We start from the raw sequence: 18,349 nt of genomic DNA, 5'->3' as shown, positions 1-18,349 counted from the left end.
TTATATATATAGTTATAGTTATATATAGTTATATATGTACATAGTTATATATACTTATAAATACACACACACACACACACACACACACACACACAAGCGCGGGACAGAGATGCTGCCAGCAGAGACTGGAGGCATATCGAGGCCCTGCCCATTCAGCTCTGTCCCCCTCTAAATGCTGGGGGTCAAGAGCAGGGATCCCACACTGTGACAGCTAGCTCTTTCTGGAATCTGGGCACGGCTACAGGGTGGTGGTGGGGAGCACAAAGCACAAGGGAAGGACAAGAAATACTGATCGATGTGTATGGTCTATTTACAGGCGACTAGGAGAAGCCAACACAGATGGAACAGGTTTGTTTTTTTAAAAAAAATGAACAGAAACCCAGACTTGGGACTGGGCACAAAGAAATGGCAAAATGTGATGGATTTTGAAAGGGGAGGGTACCCAATGGGGGGGGTCTCATCTCTCTTGGTCCAAGCCCCAATTTGGGGTTAACAAGGGTAAACAGAGTCAATTTCACTTAGAAAGCAGTTTGTATGCATGCAGCCCTGGTATCCAAAAAGATGAGTAATAAAACTTGCCCTCCAGTGGAAACCGTGGAAAATAGTGGGGGGGTGGGGGTGGAGGAGGGGAGGATGTCTCTGTTAGTACAAGACTTCCAGGTGTGGCCCTGGTAAGTTCTAGCTCTCAAGTGAGAGCTCTGCAGGTATACCATCTATGCTGAACACCCTCCCTCCTGGCATTCCTATGCTTAGCCAAGGAAACCTGAACCCCAGAGTGGATGCAGGACAGTTCCAGGAGGAGTCTATGGCTATTTGGCACCTGGGAGAGGGGAAGCACAAGGAGGAGATGAGGGCTGTTGCCCTTTTTAGGAAGGGGAAGCTGGCCACCAAGTGTTCTGGTGTCGGGGATCCTGCCCCAACACAGGAGCCGGGGAAAGGGAGGTGTGCTTTCCGCCCCTTAGCCTCAGCCTCCCTGGGAGACAATCAGACATGACAGGTAGCCAGTCAAGCAGGAACTCGTTTACTGCAGGTGTTTAGAGAGCTTATAAAGGCAAAAACCACAAAGGAAAATCCCCTCCCCAACCAAGTGTCCAATCATTTTAAAGGTGAACTTGAGCATGCAGTCTCCTCTCCATAGCACAGCATTGTGTTCGAGGGGTGATCATGGGGTGCCAGGATGCACGGAAATGACAGGAGCCAATCAGCGATTCATCAAAACAAGTCTGGCCATGTTCCGGCCATTTCCTCTAGGCGCCATCCTGACTGCCCCTGGCCTCAGGCCTCCGCATTCTGGGCTTTCCCTTTTTCCTATTCCCACTCTTCTTTCCCCCCTGACAGGTACATGAGAAGTCAATGCAGGGCCAGCCTCTGGCTCAAGGTGAGCTGAATCCCTCCTGGGATTCGGAGCAGGAATTTGGAGCAGGTTGTTGAGGCAACCCTTCCAAGCAGCAGGTCATAATGAAATAGACAGGACAATGATAGGCAGTGGGAAAGGACCAAGAAGGTAACCTCTCAAGTCAAGAGGCCCATGGGCTGGTGGAGCCCCACAGGCAAGGTGCAGCTTCCAGGTGATGAGATGCTGGGAGAGCCCCAGCTCCATTCTGGTCCAGAGACAGAGGCTGGAGGTTGTAAACTCTGGCAGTTTTGTCTGTAGGTCCTTGTGTTCATCCACAGACAGGCCAGTTCTAGGCTTCCATGGGCCTCTATGCCATAGCCCCATGGAGAAAGGAGGCCACCTTTCCTGCCACCAGGGTCTGCAAGTGCCACCTTAAAGAGGCCTGTGATGTGGGCCTTTTGGTTCCCGAAGCTGGGGGAGGTGCGATGGAGGAGTGGAGAGATTCAGGGCACCTGTCGCAAGGCTGATAGGGGTAGGGTGGTGTATTGAGGACAGGCAGGTGAGGATAACGGGAATGGATTATTATTGTCTGGTCAAGGAGTGATTCCTGTTTTGTAAAATTGGAATTCAACAGTGTTTGCAGGTTTCCTTCCAGTTCTGAGATCTTGTCCAGGAACTTGTGCATTTCTTCCTTCTTAGCCAGTTCTGACTCCTCCAGAACCCTTCCCTGACCAGTCTCCTGTTTCAGGAACTCAATCTCCTTCTGCTGATAGTCCTTGATGTGACACCTGGCCTTGCTGTACTTGCATTCCAGGGCCTGGTACTGAGTCTGAGTCTCCCGAAAGTGCTCATCACAGCCTGGCGCAGGCTGTGGGCCTTACCCAGGTAGGCCTCCAGCTTTTCCATGAGCTCCTTGTTCTCCTCCACACTGTTCCAGCTGGGCCCTCTCCATCTGCCAGCGCCCCTTCTCCTGCTCCACGCTCTGCAGCTTCTGCTTCAGCTGCTGGATCTCAGCCTCAGTCACAGCATGCTTGATGTAGATCTCCTTGAATCTGTACACCAGCTTTTCCAGCTCCATCTCCACAACGGACAGGGCATCCTCCTTCTCTGCTAGCTCAAACAACTCAATGGCCATTTCACCCCCTGGGAACTCGGGGCTCGGTTCTTCATCCTCATCATTGGCGTACTCTCCTGTTTCCTAATCATCCTCCCCATACTGGGGCATACCACTGCTCCACCTTCTCCTGCTGCTGTTGTTCCTGCTTTGAGGTCTGCTGAATTAGCTGTACCACTTCTCTCTGTTCTCCAGGCTGATTCCGGCCAATCATGAACCGAACAAGTGTCTCCACCATAGGCTGAGTCCTTTGCGTATATGCCAAGAAGTGATATAACTAGGTCATATGGTGGGTACATTTTTAGTTTTTTAAGAGTTCTCCACACTGTTTTCCACAGAGGCTGCACGAGTTTGCAATCCCACCAGCAGTGAATGAGCGTTCTGCTTTCTCCAAATCTTCTTGAGCATTTGGTATCATTCGTTCTCTTGATCCTAGCCAGTCTGACTGGGGGAAGGTGATACCTTGTGGTGGTTTTAATTTGCATTTCCCTAATTAATAACAATGTTGAACATTTTTGACATGTTTCTTAGCCATCTTTATTTCTTCCTTTGAGAACTCTCAGTTTAGCCCTTTAGCCCATCTTTTAATTGGGTCATTTGGCTTCTCGATTCTTTGGTTTTTGCATTTTTTATATATTCTGGATGTTAAACCTCAGATGTGTCACTGGTGAAGAGTTTTTACCATTCTGTGGATCTTCTCTTCAATTTTGATTGATTCTTTTGCTGTACAGCTTTTTAGTTTAATGTGGTCCTACTTATTGATTGCTGACCTTAATTCCTGAGCAACTTCTGTCTGAATTAGAAAATTCTTTCCTACACCTGTATCCTGTAAGTTACTGCTAATATTTTCTTCTAATAGTTTCAGGGTTTCCTGTTTCACATTGCGGTCTTTGATCCATTTGGCGTTGACTTTTGTGCAAGGTGAAAGATAAGGGAGATACAGTTACTTTTATTAATGACAATGGAGGCAGTGTCTAATAATGAGAGAGATGTAGCAATACATTGTGACTTTGTCACGGGATTAAGAGGTTTAATGACATCAATCAGCAGGAGACAAACAATGAACAATTTATTTTGTTGTATAGACTTACAGGATGTGTGCAAAGCTTTAGATTTTAGGCCCTCTACAGGCTACTTGATCTTGATAAGTACCATTAGTGAAATATGCGAAGGTATCATTGATTGGAGTACTGTGGAATATTTTTTAAATTATCCAATTTTTAGAGTATAAGAATGAAAAAAGGGTCTGGAGAGATGGCTCAGTGGTTAAGAGCACTGGATGCACTTGAAGAGGACCCCCGTTCAGTTCCCAGCATTCACATGACAGCTAATAACTGACCATAACTCCAGTTTCAGGGGAATTAGATGCCTTCTTCTGATCTCCTCAGGCATTGCCCAACATGGTCGCCCTTAACATACATGCAAACAATACACCCATGCAAATTAAGAGAAGAATGAAAATAATTTGTTTTGAGGATAATGGCAAGTTGATCAGTATTTTGATTTTTGTAATCCTCAATGCTGAGAATGCCCCCTTCTGATACATTCAGAATAAAAGTGCAGAAGTATATTTGCGGCCATTCTGAAAACCTTGGAAATGCTGAACTAATACTTAACCGAAATTCATATAATGCTTTCTCATGAAAATCAATCAGCAACCCAAATAGCAGTTTTTAAAATATCATCTATTTTTCCTGATGCAATCCCGTTCTGTACTAATGTGAAAAATGCAAACGAGTGGCAGCAGGAAGTCATTTAATGTCGGTATTTTCTGTAATTAAATGTTTTTGTTTCTGTAAGAGCAGAAAAGTCTGTTTGAGCAGTAAAAACACTGCATTTCATAGCACACAATAGTCTAGAATCTGGCAGGAGCTGATGGAGGTTACTTTCATTGCTGTCAACTGGCATGCTGGCATGCATGCTGCAAAGTGCACATGTGCGTTCAGAACCAGAAGGAAAGAAACCTCATGATGCAACACAGGGTAAAGCAGCTCAGATTCGTTTCACATTGGAGTTTAAATTAATTTCTGGGTGTTGTGTACCCAGAAACTTTTAACTGCTGACAATTTTTTGAGACACTCATTCAGTTATGTGAGCCTACACCAGGTTGCAACGGGGAGTTTATGAAGCAATGCATGACATGGGTGCATTTTCACACACGCAGGAAACACACTTGTTCTAGTCTGTTTTTCCATTGCTGGGACAAAATATTCTGACCAATACCAACTTGGGGAGGAAAGGGTTTATTTTATCTTACATCTCCCGGGTCACAGTTCATCATGGAGCCCAAGGTAGGAACTGAGGGCAGGTACCTGGAGGCAGGAGCTAGAGCACAGGCCATGGAGGAACTCTGCTTACTGGCTTGCTCCCTGGCCCCTGCTCAGCCTGCTTTCTTATGCAACACAGGCCCACCTGTCCAGGGGTGGCAGCACTCACAGTGGACTGGGCCCTCCCACATCACTCATCAAGAAGATGCCCCACAGACATGGCCACAGGCCAGTGCAAAAGAGGCAATTCCCCAGTTGAGGCTCCCTCAACCCAGGTGTGTCAAGTTGACACTAAAGCTATCCAGCACAAAACTCGTACACATAAAATTAAAATAATAAAAAGTATTAAGACAGAAAAGTTTTAAACAATAAGGTGTTACCTATTGAGGGAGTTGTGGGTACTGGGACATGGCTCAGTGATAGTTTTCAGAGCATATGCATGTCCCGGGGTTCGAACCACGCACCACCACAAATAAAAAAGAGACACAATTGTAATAATGCCTTCTCACATATGAGCGTTTTATTTTCTTTGCAACAAAGAAGGACAGAATTCCATCCAGTGTCAGCCCTTCTGGCTGTGGTTACCACTAGACAGACATGGCACATGGACACTGAGGAAGATCGTTTTTAAAAAGTCAGGCTGGTGCGAAGGCTCAGCAAGTAAAGGTGCTGGGTCTCCTAGCCTGGTAACTTGAGTTTAATTCCTGGACCCCTCAAGGTGGAGGAGAAGGCTGACTAGTGCAGGTGGTCCTCTGACCACTAAATCTGCGCTGTGGTTTGTGCAAGCTTCCCACCGTGGACACGCACATAACAAAAATGTGATAGTTTATAAAATGTAAAAACCCCAAAGTGTTTCGACTTTCTCAAGGTGGTCATAGTGGAACTCATCAGCATGTGTGCTTTCAAATCCAGCGTCCCATTCTCAGGGTTGGGTCTGGGACTCAAGAAGACTCCTCAGCTAAGGTCCACTTGGTGGCTTAAATGTGTCCTAAAAAGCTCCAGTCTCCTGCAAGCTGCCCATTTGGAAGGTCCCCTATCAGCAACTTTCTTCCTAGCCTCTCGTCTTTTGGGCCACCACCTCAATTTTTGGCGGCAAAGCAAGGCCCACACACAGCTGTAAACCAGTAAGCATCATAGCAAGGAAGTATTCTAATGTCTAATAATTCACTGCGTCACTCCCTGACATCACCAATAGTACCTAGAAGAATTTGAACCCAATCTCTAAGGCACTCCGAAGCACAAAGCTGCTGTAGAAGCCACGCTCTCGAAACGCCTGTGGAGCTCAGGCCATGGCGGGTGAGAGATGCTATTTTGAAAAGGACAATTATGGTGTGGGCCTGTACAAGGAAGAAGTAACTACTGAACCTCAGGAAGGAACCACCACAGCAAATCATGTCGAAGAGGCAGTGGGTGATGAGGGCAGTGGGTGATGAACCCTGTTGGTGATCAAAACTACAACTGTGAGAAAAAGAGTGGTGCTGCCAAGAGGCCCCATCGTTCTGGACTCAGAAGTTGGTGGGAGTCTGTTCCTCAGCTCCCAAGCAGGAGTTATCAAAAGCAGTACAGGTTCACTGTTGGACAGCTTCGGGAACTCGGTAGAGCTTTGGAAGAAGCTCATTATCCCAATGCTTGCCAAAGGTAGATCTGGTGCTTCCTTAGTAACCTCCTTGTCTTCCAGGGACTTGGGTGCCTTTCCTCTCTCCTGGTCTCTCTCCTGGTCTCTCCGTTATTTTAATCGTGTACTGAACCAAATGCACCAATCATAGATGAGTTCTGTATCATTGAGCTACATCTCCAACTTAAAAAAAGGGGACCCTTTTCTCTTGAGACAGTGTGCAAGTTGCCTAGGCTGGCCTTAAATGTACTGTGTAGCCCAGTCAGTCTTTTCCATGGTGACCTTCCTCCCTCAGCCTCCTCAGTAGCTGACAGTTCAGTGATGCTTTTCCAGGCTTGGTGATCTTTTTTACTTTTGATCCTGACACTGCAGGGTCTTTACTTGCCTTTGTGGTAGGGTGGCCAGGATGCTTGCTGGTTAGCAAACCCAAAATTTTCATACAACGTTGGTGTAAACTAAGTCTCTAAAATGATCTCTGTTCCTCAGTAGCTGCAGAATTTGAAATTGCTGCACACAGTGCATGGTATTTCTAATTTCCCCCAGGTATCTTATGAGACTTGTTATTTTTCTGGGAATTAATATCGTCCTTCTGGATTCACAGTAACATTTCTGGGCTTTGTATTTACATTTCTTTAATTATGAGTGACTCTGGGCATGTTTTCTTGTGCATATGACCATCATAACATATCTTCTTGGTCAAACTTGTCAAGTCTATAGTTATGTATTTATCTGTCTTTCTATTTATTTATTGTGTACCCAGGCACGCACATGCCATGGTGTCCATTTAAAGGTCAGGTTTAACTTAGGCAAGTCGGTTCTCTCCTTCCACTTTGTGGGTTCCAAGGATCAAAATCAGGTAGTCAGGCTCAGTGGCAAGAGCTTTTACCTGCTAGCCATCTTGCCCGCTCCTCTCTTTGTGTCCTTTGCCTGTTACAAAATCAGGATTTGATTCAGGTTCAGATATTGATTTTAAAATTATTGCATTTTATCATGATTAATTCTCTTATATATACAGGTTTCTAGGATTAATAATTTCAAATTCTATGTATTTTATATGTGTTGACAGTAGACAGTAGTAAGTACGCCTTTGTAAATAAAGTGCTGTTGACCTGCTGTTCTGGAGAGTGAAGCGCTTTCATGCCTCTGCAGTGACACAACATTTCTGTAAGATATTTGCATTGCTACAGAAGACTGATGGAGCGGTACTGTAATCCCAGATACAGAAGAAGCACAGCAGGAATGTGCAAGTCCACGTCTTGTCCTACAGCCTGGGCTGTAGGACAACTTCAAGTTCTGGTTGAACAACTTAATTAGTCAAAGTCTCAAAAGAGAATATACAAAGAAGGGGTGGGTATACAGCACATTAGTAGGGCACTTGCCTGGCATGCCTGAAGGCATATGTTCAGTCCATTTTATCACAAAACCTGTGTAAGTTGTATGATATAGATGTTATTTGGTAGTGAGTGCATTATCCAATTTTTCCGGACTATAGAGCTCTTCTCTAGTGTACATCCGAAATTAGTGGTGATAGCCTTGTTAATTTGAGGATCTCTGCGATCTCTCTGGCGAACAACTCAGAAGGGAGTAACCCACAACCCATCCCTAGCACTGTATTTTTTTCTTAACAGTGGCACAGTTTTTTTAGCCTTTGTTTTTATTTCTATACAGGATTAGGTGTTGTAGGCTATTCCCAACGATTCTGGTGGGTATTACTTGTGTCTTTCCGAACCATAAAACTCCCAGAATCTTAGAGCTAAAGCTGGCCTTTGTTTCTTCAGGTGTATTTGTTATCTTTCAAATGGGTCTCACATCTGTGAAACACTCAGAGGTTAATATCACATATCAATGACAGCGTAGAAAGGTTTTTATCTGTTTGTATTAATTTCTTTCTTCATAGATCTCAGTTGGGTACCATAGCATGGGTAAGAGACATTAACTTGGTTAGTCCTTTATTACCTTTAGTTATCCCTTTGGAATTGTTCTGCTTTCTGGGGATTTTATATGGAGTCTCATTGTATTTTTTTTAACCTTGATACATTTACAGGTGCTGGCTCAAGTTGCCTGATCCTAAAACAGGCTAAGGAGGCAGAGGATCAGTCATGTCCCTGCTGTACCTGCTGGTTCCCTGAGTCAGGCAGGCCCTGGGTCTGCCTCCTGGCTGTAGCCATGTCTGCCGCCTCTCCATCAACCATACCTTGCTGCTGGGGGAGGCCCTGGTGGGAAAAACTGCCTCCACCCCTAGCATAGCCTTTCTCAGGGGAGATATGTACCCTGTATAATCTTTGGGGATCCTTAACCACCCACAGTTTTTATCCTCTGAATGCCTTTTGTGACTTGTTCTTTGGGTTTTTAAGGCCTTCCAGGAATTCCTTATTACCGAATTTGATTTTCTATCAATTTTTTCTTTGGGAATTTGGGCTCGACATAAATCTTGCCACATTTGTATTTGAGTAACCCAAACAACCATTTCTTCTCTCTGGGCTTTTTTTAATATCTCTTGTAGATTGCTCTATTTTTCTACAGATAGGTTTTACACACTGGTCTGAGTCACATCAATATGCCAAAGCCTCCATTACTTTTCAAAGATATTGTCCCTTTAAAGGACTTAGCAAAACCATTAAAGCTCTATACCATTCTTGACGTCCCAGTTGAATTAAGTTTTCCTTCATAACTCTTGGGAACACAGCCCTATCTGGCCCAGCGAACTTGACATCATATATCTCCTTCCTTATACCTAGTTCTCTCAATAACGCCTGTCCCTATTCTATGGTCCTGCAGTCCCTGATAATCATGGCAGTCTCCATTGGTGATGACCACGTATCTTTAATGCCTTGCACAAGTCATTCCATTAGGGACAGCTTCCGCCTGTATTGGCCTAGGTTAAACAGCCTATGTCTCAAGGATGGATGGGTGGCTACATAACTCAGCTCTGATGCTTCTAAAAGACTTAAACTGATATTATTTACTCCCATGTCCAATACCCTCACAAGCCACTCAGTGAGGGGCTCTTTAATTGCTTCTTTGAGAGTCTTTCCTAATCCCAACAGCTCCAGTGCGGAGTATTTTCTCCTAGCTACAGTACTGTTAATTTTTTCTCTTTTTGCAACAAAGGCTAAATCTGAGGGGTCGCTTTAGTTGCCTTTATTTCTAGGTTGTTTCCTTTTTCATTACTATTTGTCTTTTTTCCTGGGTCCTTTGACTCCTGGTCCCCGAACCTGAAACAAGTTAAAATCTCCCGTTTCTTTGTCTCTCAAGCTCTGAGGCTGAGACTCAGTTTTCCAATAACTCTTTAGTCTTTTAGCCTCACCTGAGGCTGTTGCCTTTGCAGTGGACAAATATTTATGCAAAAAAGTGGCCAAGCCACCTCTCTGGATTCCCCTGTTGTGTCCAAGGCTTGTAAAGTATTTTCTAGGCTCTCCGTAATCCTTAAGGAATTTTCACACACAAGCAACTGAGCTATTTGCCCACATTCACAGGATGGCTGTGGTGTGGAATTTCCCCTTTTGAGCCTTATGCATCTGAGTGGTCTGAGTCAGTTTAGTTTCATATTTTATGATCCATTGTATAACCCATGTGACTGCTGCGAACACCATTAAGTGTTTGGGGGGAGGGGTGGCCGCCCTCTCCCCTGGGTTCCTGCCAGCTTCTCTCAGACACGTCACTTTACCTCACAGCATGCCTTGTGGCACCCATCTCCGCCCTTCTGGATTTGGGAATCTGAACCTGGCTCACTGGACACTGCTGAAACCTCAGTGCTTTCCAATGCCCACATCCCCATGTTTTTCCCAGATTCCTGCAGTTCGTCTACTCAGTTGCACTATGCCAGTTTGTCACACTAAATTTTCCCTTGCCCCTCCCTGGAGGACCCGAGCAAGCCCTGTGAGAACCTTTGGGTCTCCCAGTCCTGACGGGGATCGGCAAAACCAAAATAATACCTTCTATTTGGGGTTTGCATAGTTTATGGCATGCCGTCTTGCCCTGTGAGGTTCATGCCTGCGGACTCGCCCCTCGGGGGTCCATGCCCCTCGTTCACCATGTTCAATATGGCAGCTGTTCCACCACTTTTCCCAGTGTGTTCAGCATGGGTCTCTCAACCCACCGGCTGAACAACTGTAGCCTTTCGGAAGAACTTCTGGGTTATGCAGATGAAAGGAAATGATCCAGAGGGAGGTGCTGATGCTCGAGGCTTTAAGACATGTAATAGCTAGGAATAAAACAGTATCAGCAGCAGTGGTCAGCAACACAAGCAGCTCAAAGAAAAGCCTATCACCCATGACACAGAGGACACAGACCATCTACGCCGTGTACACAGGTCCAGATCACGTTGCCATTGAGTTTAGATGGGCTTACCTGTACCAAAATTACTATAAAATCATACACTGATATTTTGGTAATATGTGAAAGAAAAAGTAGTAAATATGTTGAAAATTCACCTTGCTATTACTGAAATAAGTGCTGAGAAGTGAAGGTTGCCATAGCCAGTCAGACTGACTAAACTGTTAGTGATACCAGGAGGGTACAATCCCATCTGGACCCAAGATGAGGATAATACTCTAACTTCTCCTCCAAAATCTTCAAGGAAAGTAGTCTGAGTTATAGCTGGTAATACCTGTAAGCTTAATTTCCACTTATTTTTATAGTAATTGGCTATTCTAGTTGGAAACCAATCCTGTAAGGCAAGAGATTCGTTTAGCGTAGAAAACACTACCGTAATCAAAAAACGTATCCTGTGACTCTTCAAGCCAGTGAGATTTTATATTGCAGTGAAGAAGCTCTTTTCTTATTCTCCTAATACTGGGATGGACTGAAATTGCAGCATAGAGGGACTTTGTTTGCCTAGAGTATGGGGGGAGGCCCTGTGTGTCATCCTCAGTCCTGCAAACTATAACACTGAAAGATCCCCTTAGGACAGGTTATCACCATGTCTCCTTAGGGGATTCTTGTGTTCCTGGCTACTGCTGCTGATGCCACTGTCCTCCTAGCTACTACTTGTGCAGGAAGCCTTGGGCATCAGCACCAACATGTCCTTGTCCTCCTCCTGGATCTTTTCCTTTTATCTTCTGTCACTGCTCTTCCCTGTGTGGATAGGATCTATACACTGTCCTTCTCATTTTGTCCTTCACTGCTCTTTTCACATCTAGAAGGCATGAATCACAAAGGGAAAGATCAGGGCAATGGGGCCGATAGTGTGTGGGAAGATGCAGGGAAAAGCTGCAGACTGAGAGAGGTGATGGACAGATCTCCCCCTCCTCTCTCCAGGGGAACGTTTACTTCCTTTTATGAAAGATTAACATCACTAAAGCACTAGTCCCATCGCAGTCAAGGCCCTTGCTGATCTTTCTCAACATGTAGATGGAGCAAGCAGGTAATGCCATGAGGCCCCACACAAAGAATACCTGTCACTTCTGCAGATATTCTTTATTTTAATTTTATTTATTACTTTTACTTTATGTATATGAGTGTATTAAGGGTGCTGAACACCACATCCTTTACTCCTCTCACTCATAGTGAGCACCAGCTCTGTGCCAAGGTAGATAATCCCCCAGAACAGAATGAAGCAAAGTCTGCATCCTAACATGTAATGTCCAGCTATGCAACTGCTTCTTGCCCATACTCAACAGTGATGCAGTCTTCCTATTAAGGAGAATGCGGAGGTCTCGAAATGTGCCCCCAATTTAATGTCACTTGCATTGGAAATGGGCCTTTTGTACAGGTTCACTTTAATGAAACAAATCAGTATCTCAACTGTGCTGTATATGAATTATTCCCTTGTTCTACATTTATTAATTCAGTCTGTTAGTTAATGCTTATTTAATATATTTGAAAACTTTATTTAGTTTACATTTCATTGTATGAATGCTTTGCCTGCACATATACATATAGATAGATAGATATAGACAGATAGATATGCATTCTAGATGCCATAAGAGGGCACTGGATGTCCTGAAACTGGAGTTAAAGAAGTTGGTTAGCTGCCATATCAGTGCTGGGCACGAAACCCGAATCTGTTGCAAGAGTATCCAGTGCTCTTAACTGCTGACTCATCTCACCAAGCCTGCATGTTTGTTTTTTAATAACTTGGTAGAACTGAACCCTCTTCTAACTCTGCTCATCCCTGTATTCATTTGACAAGGTCACCCTGGATTCCACACCAAATTCCCCTCTGAAGGACAGAGTTGTCATCTAATTTTGATATATGCCTGTATATATGAGAAATATGTACATATTTTTACTTGTATGTGCTATATAGACATACTTTTGCATAGAAAATAGGAAGAGCAGTTTGTTTTGGTTGCTTTGTCATTTAGGAAAGAAAGTTTCATCCAATAATAGAAAAAAAGTGCTGAAGTTTACTTTTCCCTTTGTATTCATTTTTATTTTATGTGTATGAGTGTTATGCCTTCATGGGTGTAAGTGCACCCACGTTACAAAGTCCCCGAGGAGGACAGAAGAGGGCATAGGATTCCCTTGTAACTGGATTTATGGTAAGTTGTTAGCCACTTTGTGGATTCAGGGATTCCAACCCTGGGCTTCTGCAAGAACAACCAGTGCTCTTAACTGCTGAGCCATCTCTCCAGCCCTGAGTTGACATTCTCCAATTTCCACCACCAAATATTTCATAGCTCAAAAGCTGTTTATCAGCTTAAAGTAGACAAGAAAAAACACAGCAAGTTCATAATGTCTAGGGTCAGATTGTCCATGTCCTGAAGCACGTTTGACACCCAGTGCCCTGCTACACTCCTTAAACAGACTCACTGACCTTCACAGCATGTTCTTGCAATCTCATGCACCGTGCCAGCTCCCTTCTGTGGAGAGAAAATGACCGAAATATAATATTTAATATTATCACTGAAATTAATTAAGATTTGTATGTTCTTTGCATGTTTATTTGCGTGCTATATCCCTTCACAGCTTCCCAAGTACACTTTTTGATAATTCTTAGAAAGATTGTTGTTTACATGTGGTTTTATCTTCTCACAAAGTTAAAGAAGGTTTAAGAGCACCATAGTCTGGAAAAACTGGGTAATGCACTCATTAACAAATAACAACTACATCATACAACGTACACATGTTTTGTGATAAACGGGATTACACATTTGCCTTCAGACAAGCCAGGCAAGTGCCCTACCACTGTGCTGTATACCCAGCCCTTTCTTTCCTATTCTTTGTTGACACGGTGTCTCATTAAGTTGTTCAACTGGAACTTGAACTTGTTCTACAGCCCAGGGAGACCTGGAACTTGCACACTCCTGCTGTGATTCTTCTGAATCTGAGATTATAGTGCCACGCCATTAGTCTCATCTAGCAATGCAAATATCCTACAGCAATGTTATATCACTGCAGAGGTATTAAAGCACTTCATTCTTCAGAGCAGGTTGTCGATAAAGTTTTAGGCATAAAAGCAGAGCCCCAGTACTAACAATAAGTATAAAATACCTACAATTGGAAATTACCAACCCTAGAAACTTCTATGTATAAAAAAAATAATCCTGCAGGAACCAAGAATATGGAAAGGAAACAGGGAGGTAAAGGGAAGGAAGGAAACAGAAGAATAATAGGATAAAGCTGTTACTAAGGGAGAAATATGTAAAAAGGGGGCAGTAAAAGAGGAATAGGGAAGGAGGGATATACAAAGAACTATGAGAATATAGGGGAAAATCCTCCAGATACGTAATATAAAAAAAGACCCTTACGAACAAAAGGAACCCTACAGGGATGGAAGAAAGCCCTTCCAGAAGCAATATGGTTGTTAAATGAAAATCCTAGTGCCAGAGGTGGGTAGGCCCCCTATGAGCTGTTGGCCGGAGAGCCTCTGGAGGGCCCCAAAACAGTAAATGTCATTGTCAAAGATGTTGGCTGTATACTGAAGGTGGACAGAAGGCCCCTATTGCTGAAGACGCTGCTTGATGTGAGTGCAGGGGAGGGAGAAAATCAAGCTCTGACTAAGCTGGAAACCCCCTGACACCGGATGGGTGGCATTCATGATGCCCAAAGGCAATACGCGGAAGACTTGTGGAGAATCGTCCGCGATAATTCTGCTCAACAATGGACCCGACGTGTTGCACTCTGAACATACCAAACAAGATGTTCCTGCTGGTGCAATAGTGGATCTTCTAGTGTATGTGCAACCAGCAAATTTTTGATTGGATAAAATGCCCACTCCTAGGGGTGAAACACACATCTAGTACTGTAGACCAGACCAAACCCCTGGGGCAGGGGAGAACATAGGTCCCAGTGGGAAGCCACTGCAATTGTTTTGTTAGATGGATGTGATGCACCTGCTAAAGTACTGTCCAAGTATTTGTCTTTACACCCTTAGGTGAAGTTACTATAGCAGCCACTGTTTAGATGTTCTTGTTATTTGTGTTTTTATAGTGGATGGAATCCCACTGAAATGGGCCAACCATCAATGGAAAACTGACAATGCAGAGACCCAAAATTTCAGTGCCTTGCCACAATAGGAAGAAGATAATCCCACACCTACCATGCCCTCCAAAGCTTGGGTACTTTTGTGGAAGAGGATGGCTGAAAGAAGAGCCCAAGGAAGGAGTGAAGTGTTAACTGGAAGTGTACTCAAACTTCTTTGCTGGCACCTATAGTCACACCTCCTTCCCATGTTCATCAAGGAATCGAGGGGGAAGTCAGTTACCCCTTCCACCCACCCAATTATTCAACCTTATCTGCATGTGGGGCAGTGGCTAAGGATATATAAGCCTAGAATGCTAGAAGGCACATCTCTCACCATTTTCCTCAGCTGTCGGGAAGTCACAGGATCTATACTTGACTGCGGGTTTTCCAGTGCAGCCATAAATGGGGTGCGTCCACTCCTCTGTAAATAAAGCCCCACCCTATGCTCTCTTTAAATAAAAAGAAAATGATAGACGTTTGGATAGATAGATGAGAGGGATCTGAGCAAACCTCAAGTGGATGTACTTGCACTGAGAACTATCTGGGGACACTGACTTAACACAGTGGGCCTTAATACCCAGGAGAGAGTATATGGGTTCCATTGGCAGGGGGCTATGAGAGGATGCTGGTGGGGACGGGGCAATAAAGATGATTCGTGTTGTTTGAGATATTCTGTATGAAATACAACAAAATTTAATAAAAACAAATTTTAAGAAAAGAAAATAATCAAGATAAAATCCAACAATACAACCCGACAAAGTATTTTAAAATCAGTACCTCACCCAAAACAGACCCAGATTTTAAAACAGCCAAAAGACTTAAAGAGAGGAGCAGACAAGGTGGCTAGCAGGTAAAGGCCCCTGCCACCAAGTCTGACTTCCTGAGTTTGAATACTGGAACCCAGAAGGAGGAAGGAAAGAACCAACTTGCCTAAGTTGACCTCTGACCTTCAGATGCACAGTTTGGCACGTGCATAGCATGCCTGAGCCCACAATAAAAATAAATAAATAATAAATAAATAAATAAATAAATAATAAATTGCGACATTTGACCAAGATAGGTAATGATGGTCATAAGCACAAGAAAAGATGCTCAAAGTAACAGTAAGTAAAGAAATGTAAATGAAAACCACAGAGATTTTACTACACATCCAGAAGGGTGGTATTAACACCCAGAAAATAACAAGTCTAAGTGAGGCCTTGGGCAAAATAGAATAGCATGCTCTGTGGGATGTAATATCAATTTCTACAGCTATTGAGGAACACAGTAAGGTGGTTCTTCCAAATACTGAACAACGAACTATCATCAAAACCATCTATTTCATTTCTGGAGACATGTCCTAAGAGACTGAAAACATGAGTTTGGAGATCGATTTGCCAGGCTGGTGAGATGACTCAGCAGATAAAGATGTTTGATTCCAGGCCTGACTACTTGAATTTCATCCCCAGGACCCATATGGTGGAAGGAGAAAACACGATTCCCCATAAGTTGTTCTCTGACCCCCATACATGCTTCACACAAATATATGCACACACATGAACACACAGGCACACAAAATAAATAAACCAAAATAAAATAAAAATCTGTCTACGCTTGTATCATGGTCCTATGATTGTCCTGTCTATTTGGCGCTGACCTGCTGCCTGGAGGGCTTGCCTCAACACCTCGCATTTCTGCTCCGAATCCCAGGAGGGATAGAGCCCACCCTTGAGCTGGAGGCTGGCCCTGTGCCGACTTCTCATGTACCTGTTAATGTATCTGAGTGTTTCACTGCATGTAAGTACAGCTGTATGATGCAATAACATGAAGGCCAGCAGAGCAAGGCCCGAGATCTCCCGGAATAGGAGTTACCAGTGGTTGTTAGCCAAAAGGAAGGTGCTGGGAGCTGAACTCTAGGCCTCTGAAACAGCAGCCAATGCATTCTACAGTGGTCTCAGGGAAGACTCAGGGGACAGTGCCCTGGAGGAGGACGTTATGGAAGATGAGGAGGATTGGGAGCCACCCAATGAGCTGGAGTCTGGGAGTGTGGAGATTCCCAGGTTCTCCAAGGAAGAGCCCCAAGAACTGAGCCCCCCCATTCCCCGGGGTGAACTGGCTATTGAGGTGTTAGAGCTAGCAGACAAGGAGGATGTCATGTGTCCTGTGGAGATAGAGCTGGAAAAGCTGGTGTACACATTCAAGGAGCTCCAGATCAAGCATCCTGTGACTGAGGCTGAGATCCAGCAGCTGAAGTGGAAGCTGCAGAAGGTGGAGTAGGAGAAGGGGCCCTGGCTAGCCGAGAAGGCCCAGCTGGCACAGAGTCTGGAGGAGAACAAGGAGCACATGGAAAAGGTGGAGGGCTCCCTGGGTGAAGGCCCAGAGCCTGTGCCAGGCTGTGAACAGCACCTTTGGGAGACTCAGGCTCAGTACCAGGCCATGGAATACAAGTACAACAACGCCAGGTATCTCATCAAGGACTATCAGCAGAAGGAAACTGAGTTCCTGAAATAGGAGACTGGTCAGCGTAGGGTTCAGGAGGAGTAAGAACTGGCTAGGAAGGAAGAAATGGACAAGATCCAGGACAAGATCTCAGAACTAGAAGGAAACCTGCAAACACTGATGAATTCCAATTCGACTTAACAAGATCACACCTTGACCAGAAAATAATAATCCCCTCCAGTTATCCTCAACCTCCTGTCCTCAATACAACACCCTACCCCTCTCAGCCTTGGGACAGGTGTACTGAAACTACCCACTCCTCCACCCCCTCCCTCCCCCAGCTTCAGGTACCAGAGGGCCCATATCACAGGCCTCTTAAGGTGGCCCATGCAGACAGTGGTGGCTGGAAGGGTGGCCGCCTCACCCCATGGGGCCGAGGCACAGAGGTCTAGGGAAGCTGAGAACTGGCCTGGGTGTGGATGAGCACAGGTTGCAGTCAAAACTGCCAGACTTTACAACCTCGAGCCTTTGTCTCTGTACTGGAAAGGAGCTGGGGCTCTCCCAGCATCTCATCACCTGGAGGCTGCTCCTTGCTCGTGGGGCTCCACCAGCCCCTGGGCCTCTTGACTTGAGAAGCTACGTTCTTGGCCCTTTCCTCCTCCCTATCATTGTCTGGTCTATTTCGCGCTGACCTGCTGCTTAGAGGGCTAGCCTCAACACATCCCATTCCTGCTCCGAATCCCTGGAGGGATAGAGCCCACCCTTGATCTGGAGGCTTCCCTGAGCTGACTTCTCAGGTACCTGTTAATGTAGCTGAGTGTTTAACAGCATTAAGCACAGCTGTATGATGCAATAACCGTGAAGGCCAGCAGAGGGCGCGAGATCTTCCGGAATAGGAGTTACTGGTGGTTGTTAGCCACAAGGAGGGTGCTGGGAGCAGAACTCTAGGCCTCTGAAACAGCAGCCAATGCTTTCAACCTCTGAACTATCTCTCCCAACCCGATTTGCCCAGCCTGGACCTGCCGTGGGTGGCCCGGCCACACAGGCCCCTCCATACATGACCCTACAGCGGCTCTGTGTGGCCTTGTGAGCCCCTGCCAATCGATGCCCCATGAGTACCCTCCCAGCTAGGTCCTGCCCGACTGGCATGGCCATCTGGCCCCTTCACTGAGCACTACTATTCTGCCCCT

The 18,349-nt window shown here is 45.0% G+C and overlaps 1 protein-coding gene and 2 pseudogenes across 1 annotated transcript in view; 1 reads left to right on the top strand and 2 right to left on the bottom strand.

Annotated features, from left to right (window-relative positions):
- LOC115067936 (paired box protein Pax-3-A-like) overlaps nucleotides 1–18,349 on the bottom strand; it is a gene marked incomplete at its 3' end in the record, with an annotated part of 29,816 nt that overhangs the window by 3,399 nt on the left and 8,068 nt on the right. Inside the window, exon 3 of the mRNA XM_029557151.1 lies at nucleotides 13,093–13,138. The remainder of the gene's footprint in view (nucleotides 1–13,092; nucleotides 13,139–18,349) is intronic.
- LOC103751561 lies at nucleotides 1,704–2,688 on the bottom strand (annotated as a pseudogene).
- LOC103751560 lies at nucleotides 16,716–17,360 on the top strand (annotated as a pseudogene).

This window comes from Nannospalax galili, unplaced genomic scaffold, assembly GCF_000622305.1.
Source record: "Nannospalax galili isolate Female #2095 unplaced genomic scaffold, S.galili_v1.0 scaffold7848, whole genome shotgun sequence".
In the NCBI taxonomy this organism is placed as follows: domain Eukaryota; kingdom Metazoa; phylum Chordata; class Mammalia; order Rodentia; family Spalacidae; genus Nannospalax; species Nannospalax galili.
The sequence above is the reverse complement of the archived record's forward strand: the minus strand, read 5'-3'. Positions and strand labels throughout refer to the sequence as shown.